This window comes from Capsicum annuum, chromosome 11 (genome assembly GCF_002878395.1).
Source record: "Capsicum annuum cultivar UCD-10X-F1 chromosome 11, UCD10Xv1.1, whole genome shotgun sequence".
Taxonomy (NCBI): Eukaryota; Viridiplantae; Streptophyta; class Magnoliopsida; order Solanales; family Solanaceae; genus Capsicum; species Capsicum annuum.
This window is the reverse complement of record NC_061121.1, coordinates 217,603,548-217,611,083: the sequence shown is the minus strand read 5'-3', so window position 1 is coordinate 217,611,083 and position 7,536 is coordinate 217,603,548.

Genomic DNA, 7,536 nt, shown 5'->3' with positions numbered 1-7,536 from the left:
AAATAATTTTTTTTTATATATAATAAAAGTGTCATTAGAAGAAGTTTGATATATTTGGAGTATTATACCTCAAAAAAATTAAATATATTGATTATATTACTAACTAAAAGAGAATTATAAAAAAAAATCGAGTATATAATTTTTAAAATATACTTTGTCAAGAAAAATAATTTTTTTAAAAAATATTTAAGGTCTCAGTTTGATTTTGATCTTAGACCACTAATATACTTGAACCGCTTGTGATCCAGATTGATCAACATTAAACAACATATTCAATATATTCTACAAAGTGAGATATAAAAAGCGTAAAATTTACTCAATCAATTTTTATAACATAATTTAAAAGATATATCACTCCCCATAATTCTCTTCTCTAATCCATCACCTCTCGATTGTTAGTTGAAAATTTTGATTTGTTATTTATGTGTTTGGAGATCCAATGGTGACTAGAATATTGCTTCCTTCATTTTAATTTATGTAGAGTAGTTTATCTCGGCATAAAATTTAAAAAAGAAAAGAAAATTTTTAAAATTTATAGTCTAAAAAAGTTATAAATATTTGTGTGATTATAAATCATTTTATTAAGAATAAAATTAACATATTAAAGCTAAAATATTATTAATAATAAATATATTTCATTTTTTTTAAAACAAATTTAAAAAGAAAGTGAGTCATCATAATTGGGATAAGTATTTTGTAAGAGTTAAACGGTGAAAATCTAATTAAAAAAGTAATTTAATATTGTTGATCAAGCTTAAAGAAAGCCATATTCTTATCACTATTTTAACTTTTAATTTTGTATTGATAGTTCTTAGTGGTGAATTCATGTGCAAATAATGGGGCACATCAACTCGCGGTCTTTTTTTTTGAAAAAAAAAATAGATGTACTATGTATTTTAAAAAAAATTAGTTTAACTGTATGCGATTTGCGCGCGTATATCATTTTTATGAGTTCAACTATTATATTAAATATGATATTTGCTTATATAGTAAAATAAATATAAAAATTAAATTCAACATCTTTTGAACATGTGAAGATAAATAATTTATTTAATTAGTGATATAGTATTTATAAATATCTAAGATATAAGTAAAGTAGGTGAATACATTGACAATTTCTTAAATTACTATTGGTGTCTTCAGTAAGCCGTTAATTAGTATTTGATAATTCATAAAATAGTTAAATTTGACTTGATTTTATTGTAGACAATAAATAACAATCTAATACAAAAAATAAATAAATCTTATTTCATGTGTTCATTGTAGATGTCATTGAATTACTACAGGAAATTGTATGCCATAGACCCAAATATGAGTGACTTTAGATATTTGATCCCAATAAGAAATGTATTTACAAAATAATTTTCATTCCTTTTTAAGTATAGTACAAGTAACATTTTCCCTCTTTACACCTCAAATATATTTTTTAAACTTTGCATACTTATTTGTCTCTCAAATTTTATTTTTTATTATTTTCACTTTTGATTTTTTCCTTTAATTTTATTATTCTATTTTTATTATTTTCACTTTTTTATTTTTTTCTTTAATTTTACTATTCTATTTTTTATTATTTTCACTTTTTACTTTTTCCTTTAATTTTATTTTAATTTTTAATTCATTTATCTCAACCTTTATTTTTTTCTCTTTTTTATTTTTTCTCAAGCATTATCTATTTTTTTTAATTCATTTATGTTTAACCTTTATTTTTCTTTTATTTTTGTTTTTTATCAGTTCTCTTTCCCACCTTATTTTTCTCAAACTTTATTTTTATTTTTTCCTCTCGATTTTTATTTTCTCAATTTTTGTAATTCTTCTCTTTTTTCTTAATTTTTATTTTTTTATTGTCTTTTTTTATCACTCTTTTTTTATTTGTCTATTTTGTTTGATTGTTTTTTTCTTTTTTCAGTTATCTTTTTTCCCTCATTTTTCTCAAACTTTATTTTTATTTTTCCTCACATTTTTATTTTTCTCAATTTTTTTTAATTTTCACTTTTTTCTTGATCTTTATTTTTTTTCTTTTATCCTTTTCTCAATCCTTTTTTTTATTTCATTATTTTGTTTCATCGTTTTTTTCTTTTTTTCTCAACTTCTATTATATTTTGCTAATAAATAAAAAATTAGATAACCACAAAGGTATCTTCTTTTTTTGACATCAAAGCAAATTTAAGGGCATAAATTGTTGTTATAAAGTTCTTTGAAAATTCTTGAGATAAGTCGTGTCTCTAAGGCGGGAGTTGTAGAATATCTCATAAATAAAGGCATAATGTGGTAGTGTCAACTCTTGCCCGTGAGGCATAGTTTATTAGTTGAAAGTCCTTGAGCTAAGCCTTGCCTCTAAGGCAAGAGTTGTAAAACATTCCATAAATGAAGACATAATGTGGTAGTGTCAACTCTCTCCCCTGGCCCGTGGGTATAATTTGTAGTTTGAAAGTCCTTGAGCTAAGTTTTGCCTCTAAGGCAAGAGTTGTAGAACATCTCATAAATAAAGACATAACGTGGTAGTGTCAACTCTTGCTCGCGGGGCATAATTTGTAGTTTGAAAGTCTTTGAGCTAAGTCTTGCCTCTAAGACAAGAGTTATAGAACATCTCATAAATGAAGACATAACGTGGTAGTGTCAACTCTTGCCCGTGGGGCATAATTTGTAGTTTGAAAGTTCTTGAGCTAAGTCTTGCCTCTAAGGCAATAGGTTTAGAACATCTCATAAATGAAGACATAACGTGGTAGAGTCAACTCTTACTCATGGAGCATAATTTGTAGCTTGAAAGTCCTTGAGCTAATTAAGTCTTACTTCTAAGGCAATAGTTGTAGAGCATCTCATAAATGAAAACATAACGTAGTAAAGTCAACTCTTGCCCGTGGGGCATAATTTGTAGTTTGAAAGTCGTTGAGTCAAGTCATGCCTCTAAGACAATAGTTGTAGAACATCTCATAAATGAAAATATAACGTGATAGAGTTAACTCTTGCCCATAGGGCATAATTTGTAGTTTGAAAGTCGTTGAGTCAAGTCTTGCCTCTAAGGCAATAGTTGTAGAACATCTCATAAATGAAAACATAATGTGGTAGAGTCAACTCTTGCTCGTGGGGCATAATTTATTGTTTGAAAGTCCTTGAGCTAAGTCTTGCCTCTAAGGCAATAATTGTAGAATATCTCATAAATGAAAACATAATGTGGTAAAGTCAACTCTTGCCCGTGGGGCATAATTTATTATTTGAAAGTCCTTGAGCTAAGTCTTGCCTCTAAGGTAATAGCTGTAAAATATCTCATAAATGAAAATATAACGTGGTAGAGTCAACTCTTGCCCGTGGGGCATAATTTGTTGTTTGAGAGTTTGAAAGTTTTTGAGCTAAGTCTAGCCTCTAAGGCAAGAGTTGTAGAACATCTCATAAATGAAGACATAACGTGGTAGTGTCAACTCTTGCCCGTGGAGCATAATTTGTAGTTTGAAAGTCCTTGAGCTAAGTTTTGCCTCTAAGGCAATAGTTGTAGAACATCTCATAAATGAAAACATAACGTGGTAGAGTCAACTCTTGCCCACGGGGCATAATTTGTAGTTTGAAAGTCCTTGAGCTAATTAAGTCTTGCATCTAAGACAAGAGTTGTAGAATATCTCATAAATGAAAACATAACATGGTAATGTCAACTCTTGCATGTGGGGCATAATTTATAGTTTGAAAGTTCTTGAGCTAAGTCTTGCCTCTAAGGCAATAGTTTTAGAACATCTCATAAATGAAGACTTAACGTGGTAGAGTCAACTCTTACTCATGGGGCATAATTTGTAGTTTGAAAGTCCTTGAGCTAATTATATCTTACCTCTAAGGCAATAATTATAGAACATCTCATAAATGAAAACATAATGTGGTAAAGTCAACTCTTGCTCGTGGGGCATAATTTGTAGTTTGAAAATCTTTGAGCCAAGTCATGCCTCTAAGACAATAGTTGTAGAACATCTCATAAATAAAAATATAACGTGATAGAGTTAATTCTTGCCTGTGGGGCATAATTTGTAGTTTTAAAGTACCTGAGTCAAGTCTTGCCTCTAAGGCAAGAGTTGTAAAACATCTCATAAATAAAAACATGATGTGGTAGAGTCAACTTTTGCCCGTGGGACATAAGTCTTGCCTCTAAGGCATTAGTTGTAGAACATCTTATAAATGAAAATATAACGTGGTAGAGTCAACTCTTGTCCATAGGGTATAATTTGTTGTTTGAAACTCCTTGAGCTAAGTCTTGCCTCTAAGGTAATAGTCGTAGAACATCTCATAAATGAAAATTACCGTGGTAGAGTCAACTCTTGCCCGTGGGACATAATTTGTTGTTTGAAAGTCTCTGAGTTAAGTCTTGTTTCTAAGACAATAGTTATAGAACATTTCATAAATCAAAATACAATGTGGTAGTGTCGACTCTTGCTCATGAAACATAACTTGTTGTTTGAAAGTCTTTGAGCTAAGTTTTGCCTCTAAGGCAATAGTTGTAGAACATCTTATAAATGAAAATATAACATTGTAGAATCAACTCTTGCCCGTGGGGTATAATTTATTATTTGAAAGTCTCTGAGCTAAGTCTTTCCTCTAAGGTAAGAGTTATAAAATATCTCATAAATCAAAACAATGTGGTAGTGTCGATTCTTGCCCATGAAACAGAACTTGTTGTTTGAAAGTCATAAGTCTTGTCTCTATAGTGTAGTAGTGTCAACTCTTGTCCATGAAACGTAGCTTATTGTTCGAAAGTTGTAAGTCTTGCCTTTATAATGTGATAGTGCCAACTCTTGCTCGTGAGATGTAACTTGAATGGAAGAAGTTGAAGAAAAGAACAAAAATAATAAAAATTACGAAAAAAAAGAAGAAAATGAAGAAAAATATTAAAAAATAAAAATCAAAGAAAATGTAGAAGTTGAGAGAGAATAGGAAAAAAATAAAGTTTGATAAAAATAAAAATAAAAAGATTAAATAAAAATAAAGGTCGAGAAAAAGTTAAAAAGAAAAAAATCAAAGAAAAATAAATTTTTTTTTTATTTAAGATAAAAGTAGACGTTGAAAGGTGTAAAGAAAAAAAGTAAGGGTTGAGAAAAACTAAAAATAACAAAAAAAATAAAAAAATAAAAAATAAAATAATATAAAATAAAAAATAAAAAAAAGAAGTTGAGAGGAAAAAAGAAAAAAAGTAAGGGTTGAGAAAATTAAAAATAAAAAGAGAAAAGAAAAAATAAAAATTAAAGTAAAATTAAAAGAGAAAAAAAAATAAAAGTTGAAAGATATAAATATGAAGTTGTTATCCATTATGAGGATCATTTATGTAATTTACTTCATTGATTAGGGGCAATTTTGTCCAAAAGAATATTAATTAATAGGTAAAGACTATTTTAAGAAAACTTTTTTATTTGGGAGTAAAATTTGAAAGTCACCCCAATTTGGCTCTATTTTTGAGATTCACCCGAATTGTTATAGAAGGATTTTTAATTTATAGAAGTCCAAAACCTTTTTCTTTAAAAAATAATAAATTTTTACTTTTTTCAGAAATTATTTACCAATATTAGAATAATATGAATTCCAAATAAACTAAACTAACACAAATAAGAGTTTTAGCTTTTGTCATTTTTTAGACGTTTATTGTATCCTTTTTAATTTTGTGAAGACTTTTGCTTTCCTTTTATTTAATTAATCAAAATAGACTCCATGGTCTTTTTTTTTTAGAGAAAAACAAAAACAAACGACGTGTCAAAATATTTGTTGATTTTAAACTTTAAAATTAGAAAAATAAAACAACACTTACTATACCTATACTTTTAAAGTCCTTAGGTAGACCTACAAATCCAAGTTAAAGTAGAAAAGGAAATATTTTTTCATATATTTATTAAGTGGGAGAAAAATGTGAAAAGACGATTTTATCTAAAATAAAGTTTTTTAATGAAGGGTAAAAAATTCAAATCACTTTTCTAAGGGTCTTCACACTTTTAATATATTATAGATTATAGATTATAGATTATAGATATAGATATATATTATAGATATAGATATAGATATAGATATAGATTATAGATTATAGATATCGATTATAGATATAGATAGATTGTAGATTATAAATTAATATAATATTATATTTTGACGTCCATAAAATAAGAAGGTTAAATAACATACTTGGTTGAATGTTAAATTATTTATTTTGAAAATTAAGGATCAATTACCACTATATATATATATATATATATATATTTTGATAATCCACTCATATTCTGAAACTTATAGATTCGCCTTAAATTCTTCTATATAAAATTGTAACATCATCAAAATGCAAGTGCAAGGAAAGTTGCTTAAATTTGTAGTAATATTCTTGTTTGTCCCCCTTTTCCCCTTTTTATTTGTGTCGAATGTTCAAGTAGAGAAAGGAGAAGGAAAGAGACCTATTCAATTATCTATTTTGTATGTATAAGTTTTGTTTTAAATCACTCATTGTCACTTAGGATTATTTTTTTTCTTCTAAGAGTATGAATATGATTTTTTTTATAATCATAAGTGGGACGTAAGATTGTTTGAAATATAGTGAAATTATCAGCTACATATTTAAGTTGCACTGAAGTTTTATTACCTCTATGAATTTAATCCCTTTTTAGTATTTGCACCTCTAAATAGTGTAGGAGTCCAACTATTCCCTTGAACTTAATTGTCAAGATTACACTGATTTTGTGGACCTATCATGTCTATATTAAGTTGATGCTATTACGCAGCTAAGTATATTTTTACATTATATTTGTATCTATGAGGTGCAACCTTTGGTATCTATAAATTTATTTTTGATGTTTTGTAAACGTTTTCTTCATTTATGAACTTGTCATACTTGTAATTATAGGGGTGTAAATAGGTCGGGTTGGTTCGATTTTTCATTAAAATATAATCAAACCAACAATGTCGGTTTTCTAAATCTATAAACCAAATCAAACCAATATACAATCGATTTTTATATTTCGGTTTTAATCGGTTTTTTTGATTTTTCAATTTTTTTTTCGTTTTTTTTACAATTATAATGTGATTGAAGAAAAAATTAAATATTTTTACTAAAAAGATTAAAAAAAAAAAAATAATGGTCATAGAGTAGTTCCAATTAAAACTAAGTTGGCAAATTACTAAGACGTTTAAACTACTATTTCTCAAAGTAATATTATGTGGATATTCAGTGATTCAATTTGTAAGTCACTAGTCAAAATAGCTTGTCTGAAAGTTTCCTTCATATAAAATATGAGCATAAAGAAGAATGAAGAATTGGAGACAACTTATTAAAAATTTAACTCCATAAAATAATTAACTATAACATAATTCCACAAGAAAAAAGAGAAAGAAGAGAAACAAACCTAAATCAAAACTTGACGAATGAGGAGAATGAGAAAAGTAAGATGAAGAAATAATGAGAACTCTCTGTAAACTTGGAAAGTAAAATGTAAAGTGAAGCAATTGAAGAGTTATAGGTTTTTATATTAATATTGGGTTTTGTATTAATCTGTTACTAATGATAAATATTAGGGAAAAGGACAACAATAGCAC